Here is an 18,191-nt window from a genome sequence, read left to right on the forward strand (position 1 = left end):
AATAACTAATCTATAAATAAAGCATCAAAAGCTCAATTTTTCTTTTAACATGGTATAAACATTAGCAATGCAGAAATTATAGTGGTTGGCAGAAACTTGAAAAGGGGTGGGATAAAGAGAGAAGATGTAAAGAAACTAAGAACATTAATTCTATCCCTTACATGGGCAACAACTGAAAATTTTCATAACAAAAAAAATAGAGGTATAAGGATAGTATTTAACGTTATGATGGTAATTCAGCAGAACTGAAATATTAATGCAACAAATGAAGGTTTTGAAGGGATAGATGTGAAGAGAGGTGGGATAGAATAAGCGAGCTGAAACTGTTTTCATATTAGGGATTCACTCAACACAGGTGGGGGTTGCCTGCCTAAGAGAGACTAGTGAATGTAAAGTACACAGACATGGGCATGAGCCCTCAAGTACTAAAAACAATTAAATTTATTTCTATAAAATAACACTTAGGGTGGAGATTGTAGGAAAAGGTCTAGGAGAGTTTTCTCTTCTCTTGTACCATTCTGAGCTGTTTGGTGCATATACATGTCTTTTATAGTAAAAATATAAATGCATTCTTCTGACCACGTCATTCCCTGTAGACCAGCTCAGGTGCCTCCTCTTACCCTGGGACGATACAATGGATCCAAACATAGTCCCTCACATTAAGGAGTTCAAAAAAGCCAGAAAGTTTCTCCCACTCTTCTTGATTCTCAGCCTCATTGTCTGTCTTCGTCTGACACATACTCAAGAGGATCTTAGGTCACATTTATATCTTTGCCTTCTCAATGCCTCTCTCTAAAAGAAATATAAAACCAGAACAGTGTGCGAGGTGATGTGTAGATGCAAGGTGAAGCAGGCACTTACCTTGCCCTCAGGGAATAAAAAGAATTAGCCACATCCAGAAATGTCCAGAAGATGAAGCAGAATGGTGGTATCAAAAGGAAGGTATAGATAAAGATACAGAAAAAAAAGAGAGGTTATTTCACTGTAGAGTATTAATGGGCTAAAGTGAGTCCCCTCAAATTCACATGTTTAAGTCCTAACACCCAGTACTTCAGAATGTGACTGTATTTGGCAACAGAACCTTTAAAGAAGTAATTAAGAAAAAATGAGATTGTAAGAGTAATCCTTAATCTGATAGGACTAGTCTCTTGATAAAAAGAGGTAATTTGGATACAGACATATACAGAGGGAAGATCATGAACTAAAATTTAAATTTTTCAGCTCTAAAATTTCCATTTAGTTTCATTTTAAAGTTTCTACTTCTCTACTAAAATTCTCCATCTATTCAACCATATTGACCATTTTTTCCTCTAATTTTTAAAACATTTATATTAGGTATTTTAAAGATCTTGGCTGTTAATTCCATCTGTATTATTTGTGGTCTGCTTCTATTTGCTAATTTTTCTCTTAATTATGAGTCCCATTTTCCTGCTTCCTTACTTGGCTTATATTTTTTAAATGAATCCTGGACATTACATATTTAAAAAAGAGTAGAGATGAGGGTAAAAAAGAGTAGAGAAGAGTAGAGGTAACTCATGCACTTTCCTCTGTCAAGGACTTGGCTAAAGGGTTCATCACTTTAATCCAATTAGGACCTAAGCTTGGTTAGAGCAGGGTTGAAAGTTAAATTAATTTCTGTTTACCTCTGGTCTCTAAGTGCTAGAGATTAAAATCAGACCTTGCCTTCCAGCAAAGGCATTATGAGATTATTAGATCTCTGCTTTCTAGGCACACCCACAGCCATAGTTTACTTAGCTTACTACAGACAAAGAACATTAGTTCTATATTTGGGGCTCTTCAAAATTCCAATCCCTCATACCAGCCCACAGAGTACTTAAAAGTTTGGCTTACTTCATTCCAGTAAAATATCTTTATCTATGACAAACTCATTCCTCTGCCCACCCATATCCTGTCTAGGTAACATCTCCCAAGTATAAAAATCAGTCACCAGTCTTTGCTCATCTAGAAAGGCTTGGCCCTTCTCCCTGATATATAACTTCTTTGCACCCATGCAGCTCTTCAATGACTGTTTGAAAAAATATATATCATAAAACTCTTAGAAGAAAACATAGGCAAAAATCTCTTGAACATAAGCATGGGAAGTCTTTTCCTGGACACATCTCCTTGAGCAAGGGAAACAATAAAAAATGAACAAGTGGGACTACATCAAACTAAAAAGCTTCTGTACAGCAAAGGACACCATCAGCAGAACAAAAAGGCAACTTACAGTATGGGAGAATATATTCATAAATGATCTATCTGATAGGGGGTTAACATCCAAAATATATAAAAAGCTCATATGCCTCAACACCAAAAAAAAAGAAAAAACAACCGAATTAAAAAATGAGTGGAAGACCTGAACAGACATTTCTCCAAAGAAATTCAGATGGCCAACAAGCACATGAAAAGATGTTCCACATAGCTAATCATCAGGGAAATGCAAATCAAAACCACAATGAGTTATTACCTCATACCAGTTAGAATGGCCACTATCCAAAAGACAAGAAATAATAAGTGTTGACAAGGATGTGGAGAAAGGGAACCCTCTTTTTTGTTGGGAATGTAAATTGGTATAGCTACTGTGGAAAGCAGTATGGAGGTTCTTCAAAAAACTAAAAACAGAAATACTATTCAACCCAGTAATTCCACCTCTAGGAATTTACCCAAAGGAATAAGATCCTTGATTTGAAAAGATATGTGCACCCCTATGTTTACACTGCATTATATACAATAGCCAAGACATGGAAGCAACCTAAGTGTCCATCAGTAGATGAATGGATAAAGAAAAGGTGGTACATATACACAGTGGAATATTATTCAGCCATAAAAAAGAAATCCTGCCATTTGCAACAGCATGGATGGATCAAGAGGGTATTATGCTCAATGAAATAAGCCAGGTGGAGAAAGACAAATACCATATGATTTCACTTATTTGTGACATATAAAAACAAAGCAAAACAGAATGAACACAAACAGAATTGTGGTTACCATGGGAGAGGGGCTGGGATAGGAGGGTAGGTGGGGGAGAGGGAATAAAGAGGCACAATCATTCCCAATCACAATATAAGTTGGTTACGGGGATGGTAGTACAACATGGAGAATATAGCCAATGATTCTGTGACATCTTCCTATGTTGACATATAGTAACTGCACTACTTGGAGTGAGGATTTAATAATGTGGATAACTATTTAACCACTGTGTTGTATATTTGAAACCAATATAAATTATATATCAATGATACTTCAATAAAAAAGAAAAAATATGTAATATTAATATGTACATTAAAATATATATAATATGTAACATTTTTATCCAGTGTTTCTTAAGGAAACACAGTCTTTTACCACTTTCTGCATCATAATCAAAAATGAGACTCATTCATGTTCACATGCAAAAAGTGAAGCTATCTGTTTATATGTTGGCTTCATCAGAAAAATTATACACATGGTAAAATGCTGCAAGGGGATTGTTTTTGCTGTCATAAGATCCGTCAAATAGAAAATCAGTTAATTATAATGTTTCCATTTTTTCACCCAAGTCATGGACTCAGAATAAAGCTTTTGGAGGTTTCTTTATTGTGAATCATCTGAGACTATCAGGAATACTACTGTGAAGTTGACATTGAAGCTAAACAGTACTTGTTTTTGCAGTGACAATACAAATACACTATTTTTGGTGGAGCTCAATGTCATGGTAAAAACAACACCCTTATTAAGAAACCTATGAGGCAGAAATTTACTTGGCATTGGTCAGGGTACACATACAATTCATAATCAAATCCACAGGCTGTGACATTCTACCAATTGAAGTAAAAATTGTAGTTGCCAACGTTTTGTGACAAGGCTAATGAAAAATGAAAAAAAAATAACATGCTTCAGCATGGCTTAATGTGCTTTCTTTCTCTGCTGTCATCTATCAGATGTTAGAATAGTTGGAGCTGTCGAAGTCGACCTGAGTGTGAATTCAATCTACAATGACATTGAACCTTTTTGTAAATGAGTCCCTTCAATTTTGGATACATGTTTTTCAAAAAATTGGAGATCCTTGACCAAATTATTCAACACATGAATTTTCCGTTGTTGAGGCTTTCAAATAATTGCATTAATTGGAAACAAAGCTTGCCAATGAAGACATTAGAACTTATCCCTAAAAACAGGGAAGAAATTGGAACACATCAATTGATGAGAGCTCAATATTGAAATTCTAAAATAGTACTTCAGAATATCTTGACTTGTAAGAAGACTCTTGATGTAGCTTCTATTTTTAATTAGAAAAAAATTACTCTGTCTCAGAAGAGCATGAAGCTGAAAAGACCTATAATTTTGCAGCATCTAAATTTAATGAAGCACTCGAAAGAATCATAGAGACAATTTATTTGATGAATTTTGTCTTATAAAAATATTTGTTGAAGAAAGCTACTCTGAAAGGAGACAAAAAGATAGCACCTGGTGAAGTATTTGGGCTGAAAAGTTCTCACATTTTAATGCCAAAAAATGAGTATTGAGAAAGAATCTCCCTCATTTGCCATGAGCTGACTAGGTACCTCAACACCTATAAAGAGAATGTTTTTCCCTAGTATGGTCTCCAAATGAGGATTAGATTGAAGGTGTCAATAATTTCAAACTTACTAACCCATAAATGTTTCTTTGAAGACAAGGGAAATTTAAGGAAAAAAATACAATATAAATGATAAGAGCATATTGCAGTAAAAAATGTAATACCATTGACATCACATTAGAGACAGACATGGCTTAAGAAACTGATTAAAGTTCACTATTCTACTTTTGTTATTTTTTTATATTCAGATAATCCATATAAAGAAGTTCTTTTAAATTTTACTTTATTGTACATGAATATATGTTAATTTTTGTCTTAGAAAGAATTTTATTATCGAAACAGTTTTTAATAGAACCACTTATAGCACCAATATAAAACCAATCTGTTGAGAAATAAGTATTTTCAAAATATATGAAATCTTAATTACTTTAGCCTTTCACTCTCAAAAGTGTCTTGGTGTTGTCTAGAATATATGATCATCCTAGCCATGAAAAATGCAGAAGCATATAAGTTCTCTATTGCTATATAACAAATTACCCCAAAACTTAGCAGCTTAAAACAGCCAATAGTTATTATCTCACAGTATAAGTGAGATAACATGTGACTCAAGAATCCAGATATGGATGCCTCTGGGTCAGGGTCTCCCACAAGACCTCTGTCAGCCAGCACTGCAGTTAGACATCAAGGCTCAACTGGGGCTGGGGAATCCACTTCCAAGCCCACTCAGGTGGCTGGTGACAAACTTCAGAATATGTGCCTCTAGGCTCACTGATGGTAATGGGCTTGCATCAGTCAGCTTGGGCTTCCGTAACAAGTAGCACAGACTGGGGGCTTAAGCAACAGACATTTATTTCCTCACAATTCTGGAGGCTGGAAATCTGAGATGAAGGTGTCAGCAGGCTATTTCTCCTGAGTCCTTGTTCTGTGGCTTGCAGACAGCCATCTCCTCTCTGTGAACTCACATGGTCCTCCCTGCGTGCGTCTGTGTCCTAACCTCCTCTTCTCATAAGGACACCAGTCTTCATGGGATTAGGGCCCACCCTAAAGGCCTCATTTTAACTTAATTGCCTCTTTAAACATTCTATTTCCAACTGCAGTCCCACTCTGAAGTACTGAGGGTTAGGACCTCAACACATGAATTCTGGGGAGACACAATTCAGCCCATAACAGGGCCCCTCCACCTGAGTGTCCTCACAACATGGCAGCTTGTGATTCAAGATTGAGAGCAAGAGAGATCAAGACATCAGAACAGAAGCTACAGTCTTTATAATTGAATCCTGGAAGTCACTGACATCTTTTTGGCAATCCTCTATTACTAGAAGAGAATCAGTAAGTCCAGAGGATGACGTGGAGCTCGAACATCAGAAGGCGCCCTCGTGGAGGCTGCCTGTCACACCTGTGACCACTCTGCTCCAAGTCCACTTGAGGGACCTAGACCGAGAGTGGCAACTTTGGAAAAGCTGTTCATCCTCCTCATCTCCAAGGAGACAGCAGTAAGGCCAGAGGATGCATTGACCTCTTTGGCTGCCCAGCATCATGATCCGCAAGCTCTCTGGGCTCCTCAGAGCAGGTGGCAGGGCGTCTTCTCACCAGCAGACCAACTCATTTCAGTGGTGAGCTAGCGGCTTTCCTCCCGCAGACGCTTGCAGCCTCAGTGTGAAGCCATGGTTGGGAGCCTAACCAAGGTCACCAGCCGTGCAAACCAACCCCAAGAGCGGGGTCCCCCCTCCAAGGGCACCCCACCCACCCTCCCAGTACTCTGGACCCCAGCTCAGCCGATAGTTTTCATTTGTTGTCTAGAGTAGTTTTCCCTCCACTACCTCAGCCTCTAGACTGATGCTGAACAATTGTAGGAAACACACTTCATTATCATCTTGGACACTGACACACAATCTGCTTCTCCACGGTGTTCACACAGCATGCACACTCACGACACCCGGCTGCCTCCCAGCTGGAATCGTTTCAAAGTCACTATAAGGTGATGGGGGTGGAAAGCGTGGGCCAGCAATGATTTCAGGACCATCCCCCCACCGCAGGAAGGCAGGGCTGAGCTGCAGGAAAGGGAGGCAAAGGTGTTCTGGGCAAAAGGCCTACAAAGCAAAAGCATCATGGATGGGGAGCTGGGAACAGGGCGAGGAAGCCAGACAGCAGGAGAAGAGGGGAGAGGGGGGAGGGAGGCCGAGTGGGTTTTGGACACCAAAGGATGAGGATGCTGTGCATAGGCCTTGTATTCACTCCGAGGCAAAGCCACAGGCTCCTGGGGCAGGACAGTGTCCCGTTCCCTCTTCATGCCCTCCTCTCTCACCTCACACATGCACACGCACACACACACACACACACACATACACATACAACACAAATGTATGCACACACCACACGTGCATGCACAACACATATACAACACACAAACACATGCGTAATACACAACAGACATACGTTCACATATAAACACACACATGTATACATACAACACACATGCACACAGCTATACACAACAGATACATATACACAAAAGACATACACAACACATACACACATACACATTCCCAAGCACAGTCACACAGACACAACCCATACACTCACTTACATGTACATACACTCATATACAGCCACAATCTCATGCATATGTGTTCACACATGTGAACACAATGCGTATGTATTTGAACATGTATGCCATCGACCACATATGTGCATACATGTACACAGTCACATGCATTCTCACATGTGTTTGTACACATACATAACACACAGTCTCCACCACCATCTTCTCAAGCGCTTGGCGTGTCGCTAGTGCTCAGTCGGAGCTGACTGCATTGATGAAATAGTAAATCCGGGGAAATTGTGTTTGGGGATCATTTTCTTCAATTAAACTTCCTAGTTGGTGTACATTAGCTCCTGGGCATTCACCATGCCTGTGCAGAGAGATCCCTAACTTTGTGCTTCTCAGGATTAGAGAAAGATCATTTCTCTTTCCCACAATGCATCTAAACTGGCCATATTTGAGAGGATTTTTGAATGAAATATGACTCTTTAAATCAGGCCATGCCTAAGTCTTATGCGTTACTCAAACACTTGGGCAAGGATAAGCATAAAAGATTCTCTCCCTACATTTTGGGAGTCCTTTTAAGGAAAAGAAAATTTAAGGAAAAATATTCGGTGGCCTACCCTCCCCCAGTGCACAGGGCTCCTGCTGCCGACCCCCTGAATGGAGCACGGGGAACAGCACACTCCCAGAGGAAGCATGGCTCAGTGTATTGAACTGTATTTCCTAAAGAATATCCCAAAAAACAGGCATTATTTTGTAACATGTTAAAGTTAAAGGTTCGTTTTTAAGGGGAAAGAAATGATTCTGTTGACACAATGAATGTAAAGAATTTAGCACAGTGCCTGGCAAGAAGAAAGGGCCCATAAGTGTCATTTTTCAGTTGTTCAGTTGTAAAGAACCCACTGGGAGGGAGCCTGCTTTCCAAGAAATCAGCAGCCTGGATCCTCTGATGACCCTTCCTGGAGCCCCTCAGAATCCTGCTTCTGAGACCAGCGTTGGAGATGGAGGGCTCCAAGCTCAGGAGAGCTCCATGATCCCCACTCAAGGGGAGGCTTTCCCACATAGCGGTTCTTAAGCCACAGACTCCGCCCACAAGGGAGCCCCATGAAAAGGCAGCAACATGGGAAACGCTCTCATAGTCCTGACCTTCTCCACCTCCCTCAATTCCCCACTTCCCCTTTTTTATGACCGTGTCCCACCAAGCCTGCTGTTGCCTTTCAGAGTGTTATTTATTCTTTATTTGGTTTCAAATTATTCTTCATGGGTTGCCTTTTTCCTTGAGCCATTTTCTCTCTCCAGTGAAATCTTGGCACCCAAAGCAGCTCACAGAACTAAATTAATTATAAAAGCATATTAATGTCATCTGTATAGCAATGAAATTAATTTATTCAATACATCCAAGAGGAAGTCATCAATTATGACTGGTGACTGTGGTGTTTTGTGCTGCAGCATTTACAATTCTAACAAATTTTAGTATTTCCTCCAGCAAGAATTGCCATAAATATCATCTGCTGAACAGCCTTGATTTATGAATTAAGTGTACCCTTTAGATGCCACTAGTGTTCAAATACTACACATTTTATTCTTATCAAGTGGGTATTCAGGGTAGGTGATTATCCCTGTGTGAAAAATGAGGATCTCTGTTCCCTTAGAGATGACCTATCTTCCCTCAAGATATGGAAACATGCAGTAGAGTCTATGCTGGGACAGAGACAAATTTCTTGGAATTGCTTTCAATCTCTCCAGGTTAAATTTCTCAGGACACATTATAAACTCAATGTAGTGGAAATCTAACTGCCCCCTCCTTTCAAGATCTGAATATATTTAAGGGTTCCACATGGCCAAGTCTCAGAATGTGTAAGGCAGTCAATGAAACACAGTCTGGTCTTCACTTGTCTCTCAAAAGCCATTGGTGAAGATCCATTTCACCATCCATACCAATGCTTATTAAACTCCTCTTTCCACCCACTTCTTCTAAGTCACCCACAGACTGACAATTAGCCATAAATCCTCTCAACTGTTCCCCAAAACACCCCAAAAGGACATACATGTATCTGACAAATAATTTGAATCCCAACTATATAAGAAATGCCTCCAGAGAAAATGGCAGGTATCGCAGCAGAACACTGGGCAACCCGCTAGAACAGGTAATTCACAGAGGAGGGACCCGAATGGCTACGAGGCCCACGAAAAGGAGACAGCTTCATGAGTCCTGGAGAGATACAAATTAAAGCCACAGTGAAACTGACACAGGATACAGCACTAGAAGGATCCGATGAAAAAGGTGGAAAATGCCAAGTACTGGCGAGGATGCAGAGCAACTGGAACATTCACACACTACTGGGTGTGGTGTAAATTGGTACCATTTGGAACACCTTTTGGGTATATACTAAGCTGAACATACGCATTCCCTATGACCCAGAAATTTCACTCCTAGGTAAATACCCAAAAGAAAAGAGTCCATATGTTCACTAAAAGACACATACTAGAACACTAGCTTTATTCATAATAGCCCAAATGGAAAACTATAAAATGTCCATTAACAGAATAGAATAGGGTTGCCAGATAAAATACAGGACACCCAGTGAATTTTTTCAGATTTCAGATAAACAACAAATAATTTTTTAGTATAAATCTATCTTATACAGTACTATTATCCAAAATGAGCGATATTCTGCTATACATAACATGGATGGATCTCACAGACATGGTGATGAACAAAAGAAGTCGGACACAAGAGAATACAAATCACATGCTTCCATTTATATGATATCTAAACCGGGCAAAACTTCCCCAAGCTCCTCAAAGTTGAGATGGGGGGGATGGGTACTTCCCAGATGGGGATACAAGCAACATCCGAGTAGCCTAGAATGTTGGTTTCTTAATATGGGTGTTGGTTCCGGAGATGTGTTCCTCTGTGGAAATTCACCAAACTGTACACTTATGACATGTGCCCTTTTATAAGTATGAAACATGCTTATAGCTAAAGTACTCGTTGCGTATCTGAGGTTCAGATGCAACATCGTACCCTGTGTTTTATCAGGCAATCGTACTCCACTCTTCTGTTAATGGGCATTGTGTCCATCGACCCGTATCACAAGTGTGTTTTATATGTCAATAAAGTTATAAAAATAAAAGCCCCTACTAGGACACTGCTGCCAATATGGGCCCTCCCATCTTTCCCCAGGAAAGGAGGGGGCGAATGTCAGTGGGCGAAGTTGGAATTTTTAGTGGGCTGGAAGGAGGGTCAAAGTAGGAAAGTGAACTGCAAAAACTCATGTAGTAATAACTTTGTAACACAAATAAACAAATCTTTAAAAATCCAGAGACATAACCCCTGGTCCATCCTCTTAGGATTTACTTCAAGTTGCCTCTAGGTACCTTCAAATTTTATCTGTTTTGGCAGAAAAAGGGGGGATGGTGATCAATCAGGTATATAGAGTTCATCCCTCTGCCCAACCCCCCACTAACAGTCCCCTAGGCCCTGGACAGGGATTAGGGAAACGGGCAGGGATGCCCAACAGAGGCCAAGGACATTGAGAAGCACAGCTGCTTATTAGATGGTGTCTGATGGAAGTTGAGACAAAACAAAAAGCTGACAGAGAGGGATGCAAGGGTGCCTGACACCTGGAGGTACCAAAAGGCAGCCTATGACGGGCATGGAGGGCTGGCTGGGCTCAGCCCCAACATGCACTGACTCTGTGCCCTTGAGCACAGTACCAGCCACCTGAGCCTCGGTTTTCTCATCTGAAAAGAGGAGACAACAACAGTCCCTATCTCACTGGGCTGTTGCAGGAATTGGGTGAAATAATGAGTGGCAGTTCGTATTGTCCAAAAGTGACCGTAGTGCACTCCCTGCCCCGTGAGTTCATCCAGGTGGAGTCTTACTCCCCTCCCTTGAATCTGGGGGGAGCAGAGAGCCTGTGACTGGCCTGTGAGCAGTAGAAGGTAGCAGAGGTGATGCCGTGTGACTTCCAAGGCAAGGTCACGAAAGGCAGTCACGTGACCTTCCCCCATTAGCTGGCGTGCTCGCCTTTGGAGCCTTGGGCTTCCATTAAATTCCAATTACCAGGAAGCCACATGCTGTAGGGAAACTCAGGCCACATGGAGAGGCTCCCACAACTGAGACGCCGCTGACAGACAATCTCAAACACAGGAAGGCAGTGAATACACCTCCGGATAATTCCGGGCCCCAGACGTCAGCATCCCAAACCTTCAGCTCCAGACATCAGGAGCAGAGACGTGTCATTCCTGCGCTGCCCCGTCCAAATCCTTAGCCCGGTCCATGAGCATGATGAAATGGTTGTTTTAAGCAATTCACTTCAGGGGTGGTTTGTTACACAGCAATAGTAACGGAAATACAATAACCTGACAACACAATGTCAACAGTTAGCTTTCGCTGCATAACAAACCACCCCAAAATTCAGTGGCCTAAAACAACCTGCATTTACGTAACTCATGATTCTGTGGGTCAGTTGGGCAGTTCGTGTGCTTTGGGCTGACTCACCTGATCTCTCCTGGGCTTTCTTGTGAGCCTTTGGTCAGTGGTGGTTTGGCTAGTGCCTGGATGTTCTAGAATGCCTCATCCACATGTCTGGCAATTGGCAGGTTTGCAACCGAGCAACAGATGCAACTGGGCCATGGTTCTCTCATGCAGGAGTCTAGCCCAGGCTTCTTCACACAGAAGCAGAGTTCCGTGAGCAGCAAGAGAGGACCAGCTGCCCTGGGCAAGCTTCTCGAGCCCCTTTACTTACGACACATGCTCACAGTCCAGCAGCCAAAGCAAATCACGTGGCCAAGCCCAGAGCTGGAGTGAGAGGGTCCCCAAAGTAACAAGGCAAGGAGGTGTGAACCTGGGAAGGGAAGAAGCCATGGCCATTTGTTGTAGTCTTACTTGCAGAGTAAGCCTCCAATGTATGTTGGCTGCCCACATGGCTGAGGGACACAGAGAATGTATTGCTCTGCTCTCCCCAGACCAAATTCTATGTACCTAGAGCAGAGGGTGTCTAAGAGGAGCCTCTGGGGATGAAGGTGAACAGATAGGCAACAGGATAGGTATGAAAGGCTTTCGTTCCCGACTCCTTGAGGACAGAAAGTACAGCAGAAGGGGACAGAGTTTGAGTCACCCAGGCTTAACTCCAGCTCCTCCATGAGCCCCCAAGAGCCCCCTGCTAATGTTTACTGTCCCTTTCTTTCAGAGGGGATCACAGCATCTACCTCTTAGGACTGTGGTGAAAACGGTCAAGGCCAGGTGCCAGGCATGGAGCCACCTTGCAGGGAGAGTGGCAGGGTGGCCATAAGCAGGCCCCAGGAGATTGGCTGAGGTCTTTTCTGTGCCTGCTGAGTGACAGTGGCTGGGAAAGACAGAGACAGCTGAAAAAGCTCCCCAGCCAAAGCCTTCATGGATGCTTGCTCCCCAAACTCCCGGTTATTATGCTGCAAAAGACTGGCACAGCTGCTGATGGAGAAATAATTGGTGCCGTGCTCGTCTGAGGGTCGACTTGTGCAAATGGCATTTGTTCAGATTCCCGCACCTGGCCAGTCTGGCAGGTCCATGGGCTGTGCTTATGAATGTACTTCCCAAAGGCTCATGCCCATGCCGGGTGGTGCTGGCTGATATGACCAGATGTCCAGCAGTGGGGCAAAGCCAGGGCATGGCCCAGCTTGCCTTGCAGACATGGTGCACTTTTCAGGGCCTGCAGCCCAGGGCTGCCTTGGGAAGAAATTTTTCGTGCTGCAGGATGTTCCCAGGAACCAGGCTATGAGTACAAAGGTGCACACATCACACACATACACACACACACTCATGCACACTCTACCAACCACCTTAGCAAATGAATGGCGATGACACACTCCAGATCCCAACAAAGAGAAGAGCAGGGCCCAGGGACTGATACTCCATGGTGTCACTCACATGCAAAGATGCCATCTACTCTGGGATGGCTACTCTGATCATCACCAGGCCTTGCTGACAGGGGAGAGGTGAAGGCATTACTGGCAGAAAGAACAACATATGAAAACATGTGGAATTGCCCATGGGCCTCGGTGACACAAAGTTCTGTGTGTAACATGGGAACAGCAGGATCCAGACCACCTGCCCCAACATTAAAATTCATCTTGCAGACATTAAGGGGTCAAGGGGAGGTACGGAAGTATCAATGTGACGGCCATTCGTGCAGACGGGTTTCAGGACCACCCCCCTGGGGACAGTGTGGAGGAGAGACTGGACGTGGTGACCAGTTCAGAGACCTCCTGAGCCCAGAGGGGACTGCTGGGAAGGAGAGCACGGGACGGACTCAGAGAATGTCTCCGGATTGGCATCAGCCATGGTGACCTATTGGATGTGGGTGTGGGGAGGGCAGAGCGGACAGGCTGACTCGAGGCATGCGCAGCCAGTGGAGTGAGGGAACAGGGGGACCGGGTTTGGGGAGAAGCTGGGCACAGTCTGAGCCAGTTTGTTCAGTCCGAGGGGCTTGCTCAGCACCTGGCATTCATCCTCTTTCCACCCTTGGGCTGCAACCACTTAAGAAACTCTTCTCCTCCCTGCGGAGGACAGACAGACTCAGTTCCTATCTCTACAGCTAAGGCTGGGGGAGTGGTCAGGGGGAAATGGGGAAGGAAGTCCCCATGGGTTGCTGATGAGCAAGGAGACCTGGATAAGGTCAGGTGTCTTCAGTGGAGCCCTATCTGGGGACAGGCCTCTCTCTGGGGGTTCACTCTGCCGAGGGAGCCCTAAGGTTCTCAGGGCATCAGGGTGCACGTGTCAGCTCCTCCATTCCCTAAAGATGTCTGTCATTCCTGCATTTGACCCTGCAGTCCTGAGGCCCTGGGGCACAGCCAGCTGACCGGGGCGCCCTCCACAGCATGCCTCGTCTCCCCACCATGATCTAAGTGTGTCCTGGGCTTGGACCCACAGGCCACCCACCCACACCTGTCCCTGTCCCTGTCCCTGAAGACAGTGAGCACAATGCAGAGCTCGGAGAGGCACTATTTTTGAAGCCTATTCACAGGTACACTTCTCATGAACGCAGGGCAACAGAGCAAATTCTCTATCTTTTGAAGGAAACACAAAAATTCCTGTAAGTTCTCTGAGGGCATGTGTTTGCAACAGTGCTTTTCTTTACCTTGTGGTCCTGGTGTTCAGACACTATAATCACTCCCGCCCCAAACCATCATCAGCTCAGCAAAGCACGGGCCATGGCGGCAGGGCTACCACAGGCGTTCTGGGAGGCCCTCTGGTACCTAGTATTCCCCAAGGCACCTGCCCTGGCAGGGACACACTCCAGACCCCAACAAAGAGAAGGGCAGGGCCCAGGGACTGATTCTCCGCACTCAGCCTCAGGCCGCAGGAAGGGCCAGCCATCCTCCTCCAGCTCAACAAACTCAGGCACTGTCTCCCCCAGCATCCTGCTGTTCCTTCCCTGGGCTCCCCACCTCCTCAAAAAGAGCTGCCCACCACATCCGGGGCGCAGCCTGGAAGGAGAGAGGGAGCCCTTTCGCACTGTTGCCTTCCCTCCCTCTCTGCCCCTCTTTTGTCCCCAGGACCTAGGAGTCCACCCTGTTGGGCCGCCCTCCTCTGGCCCCCACCACCCTTCCAGACTCCCGCCTCTAACATCTCCTGCCCCAGGCAGCCTCTGCATGACAACCGGAGGCCGCCTGAAGCACAGCGTACCTGCCGCGCTCTCCCTCATTAACATCCTGTGGCCCCCGTCACCTACTGAATCAAGCCCACGTCCTCCAGCCTCATGCAAGCTGGCCCGGCTATTACCGCAGGTCCTCAGGCCTACCGCCGGGACTCCAGCTCTCGTGCCTCTGCTCAAGTGAGTCCCTGCTTCCCGCTTGGACCCTGTCCGAGACTCTTCAGTCACTGGCCCTGCACCTGTGCTGCCTCCCAGAGCCTAGCCTGCAGACACAGGCCTCCCTCCTGCCCTTCACATCCTCCGTCCTTGGACTGGTGCAGCAGACAAGCTCATGGAGGAGCAGCCAGAGACACCCTGGCCAACAAGCGAATCTGAGCTCTCGTCCCGAAGGCCAGCTTCAACCCCAGCTTCAGAGGTTCCCGGGGAAGAGGCGTGGGCTGCTCGGCTGATGGGGGGCAGGACCCTCACAACGGAGCCAGCACCAAGCCCAGCAGTGGGGTTCAGAGACACCACCAAGCTCAGGCCTTCCTAAATGGGGTGGATGATCAAACAGATACCTACCCCCCCTCCCCTCTGCCTGGCACACGTTAAGGCCTCACGCTTCAGAGAGATGCAGAGGAGGGAGAAAATGCAAAGCCCACTCCTTCCTGCTTGCAAAAGGACCTGCGCTCATCAGAACATTCTTACCTCGCTGGCATGAGGCCGCTTATCACCGAGAAAGGCTGATTCGCGGTCAGTTCCTGGCCCTCCCGGAGCGGCTTTCCTGCTGGAGAGCCGTGAGGGTGGAGGAAGCCCCTGCCCGCGGCTCCGCTTCCTGTGCCGCGTCTGCGCTGTTTGATCCTCCGCCAGCGAGGCTGCGAGGCGGGCAGGAAGGGCGGGCAGGAGGCCAGGCCGATCCGGCGCCTGCAGCCCACATACCACCTTCTGGGCCCTGCGGCTTGTTCACGTTTGATGCATCGTGCTCCTTCATCCGCGCCGAGGTGCTCAGCGGAACGGAAGCGAGTTCAATTGCCAGAGCCCTGGCCGAGCGTCAGGGGGGAAGTAAACCCCATTGCTCCCCATCCGCCCCCTGGCAGATGAGGCTGGCCGAGAAGGAGGCCCCCGCCCCGGGCCGTGCCCACGTGGGGAGGCTCGCATCTCCCTGGGCGCCCCCACCGTCCTGGAATTAGGTAGGACACTTGTCATCTCTGGGCTCACAGATGTAAATCCCAGCAGCCTCTGTTGGGGGTTCCAGCTGCCTTCATCCTTCTAGACGTGCTGTGTTTTTTCCAGGCTCAGAAAGGCCAGGCTCTGTCCAGAAGCTGTGGATGCTGTGGCCGTGGCAGCCTCCAGGACACGCCCAGGATTTCAGTCCCAGGGTCAGGGACCCCCTGGCTTCCTGGTCTTGATGCCCCTGGCCCCAGAGCAGAGCCTCTTCCCTCCCCCTACAGCTGTCCTCAGCCCCAGGCCTAAGGCCGTCAGCACCAGGAGATCCTCAGCAGCCTTAGCCGTGGGGACAGGAGAGATCAAAATTCCATCACCCCGGGTGGGGATGAGGTCCGGGACCCCCGAAACGCAGCCCGACCCTGGGCTCCTCGATGCTCATGGAGACCCTTGCCTACCCCCTCCTGCCCACAGGCCTAGCATAACCCCCTTCCCTCTACCTTAGATACCCCTCCCCACCTACTTCACACCACTCACTCTGCTGGCCTTTCAGGTCTCAGCCTGGGTGTTGCTTCCTCCAGGCAGCCCTCTCTGATCTCCAGCAGACAGGGACCAGGGCCCCTCCTCCCTCCCCAGCTCCCTGCACTCCCCACCCCTATGCTGCCCCATCACTGTGGGAAGGAAGCGCCTGTTGGCTTCTCTGTCTGCCTCTCCATGCTGGGAGTTCCACAGGGCCAGTCAGGGACCTGGTCAGCTTATCACAGTCCCCGACATGGCACTTTCATTCATGTTGCCTGAATGAAAAGTCAAGAAGAATAAACTAAATGAATAAGTGAATGAATGACGGGCTTGTTGGTCCTTCCCAAGGACCTGTGTTGCCCAAAAACCCGGGACCCTGCCTCTCTGAACACATCCCCCACGCCCCGCGCGCCCCATCCTATCCGCTGCAGACTCCAGCCAGGCCTCGCCTCCAGCCCTCCCTCCCATCCAGGGCCCTGGCCTCCTGCAGGTCAAGGGCAGCCCAGATGGGACAGAGGCCCACTGTTCCCTGGACACGTCTGCTCACCTCTCCTTCTTCCCTCCGCATCCTTACCACAGCATCCACATGCGTAGCGGTATTTCAATCCTTTTTGTTGCCAAATAATATTTCACTGGGTGAATAGACCACTTTTTATTTATCCTTTCCTTGGTTGATAGATACTTGGGTTCTTTCTAGTCTTCAGTTATTGTGAACAGTGCTGCCAGGAACATTAGTGCACCAGCATTTGTGTGGACACACGCTCTCAGGTCTTTTGGACGTGTGCTTACTTGTGGCCAAATCGGGTCTCATGGCAACTCTGTGTTTCATCGTTGCCGCCACCCAGAGAGAGGCCTTCTCTCCACTCTGCTGTGCTTGACTCTGGGAGGATATGAACTTGATGCTGCTGGCAGCCGTCTTGCCAACACCAAGAGCCTGAGAAGTAAGCCAGCATGGAGAAGAGAAGAAATGAAAGAGAGAAATCGAGTTCTGGGGGCACTGGAACCATCAGCGATGAACATTTCAGTCACATAAGCCAACTGATGCCTTCATGTGCATCTTCATTCACACATTCACTTTAGACCAGTGCAAGCTGGGTATTTGGTTCAGTTTGAGATGGAACAGTAACGGACATTCAGGACTGCCTTGGGTACTCTCTTCCCCTCTCCTTATGCCCAGAGCCAGGCTTGCCAAGGATGAGCTTGCCCCTCACTCACAGTGACTCTCCACGCACAGGAAGGGAGGACACTGCTTCTGCCTGGGATTTAACCTGGAAACTTAGAGCAGGTCTGCATCACAGAGTCAAATCCACAGGCCCCAGCTTGCTGGTGTGGAGGGTCAGCGCAGATAGACACAAACGCTTCTGCACAAGGGCACAGGGCAGCTGTAAAGGCAGAGTTTGGGCGGCACCTTCTCTTGCAACTCGGTGAGCCTGTGTGAGGGAAGCTGGGCAGACAGCTTCACCAGTCAGAAAACCCAAAGGTACAGCCTCTGCCCATTTTGGCCTTCCAGAACAAATTGTTAGAGCCCCGAGGGGCCAAGAAATTGCCAGCACACTTCACTCATTGCTTCTGGTCTGGAATTAGTGCTGGCAAATGTTGCCTTGAGTTCATTAAATTTATCAGTTAGATGTGACAGAAAGCATGCCAGTCCCTCCCATGTTTTAGATCTTCCCCAGGGAGCCAGAGAGCACACTGTGCCAACCCACAGCAACGTTCCATAAAACAAATCCCCCTGAATACTCAGAACATGGATCTGACACAATGCTGAATATTTGAACTCGGTGAG

At 46.6% G+C, this 18,191-nt stretch overlaps 1 long non-coding RNA gene across 1 annotated transcript in view; it reads right to left on the bottom strand.

The window, feature by feature from the left end:
- The window catches only part of LOC118919225 (uncharacterized), an 82,710-nt gene extending 66,964 nt beyond the window's left edge, over positions 1 to 15,746 (bottom strand). Inside the window, exons 1-2 of the long non-coding RNA XR_005027416.2 lie at positions 15,431 to 15,746; positions 11,611 to 11,956 (exon numbers count right to left, since the gene is read on the bottom strand). This is a non-coding gene — a long non-coding RNA (uncharacterized LOC118919225). The remainder of the gene's footprint in view (positions 1 to 11,610; positions 11,957 to 15,430) is intronic.
- Between the last annotated feature and the right edge of the window lie 2,445 nt (positions 15,747 to 18,191).

This window comes from Manis pentadactyla, chromosome 8 (genome assembly GCF_030020395.1).
Source record: "Manis pentadactyla isolate mManPen7 chromosome 8, mManPen7.hap1, whole genome shotgun sequence".
In the NCBI taxonomy this organism is placed as follows: domain Eukaryota; kingdom Metazoa; phylum Chordata; class Mammalia; order Pholidota; family Manidae; genus Manis; species Manis pentadactyla.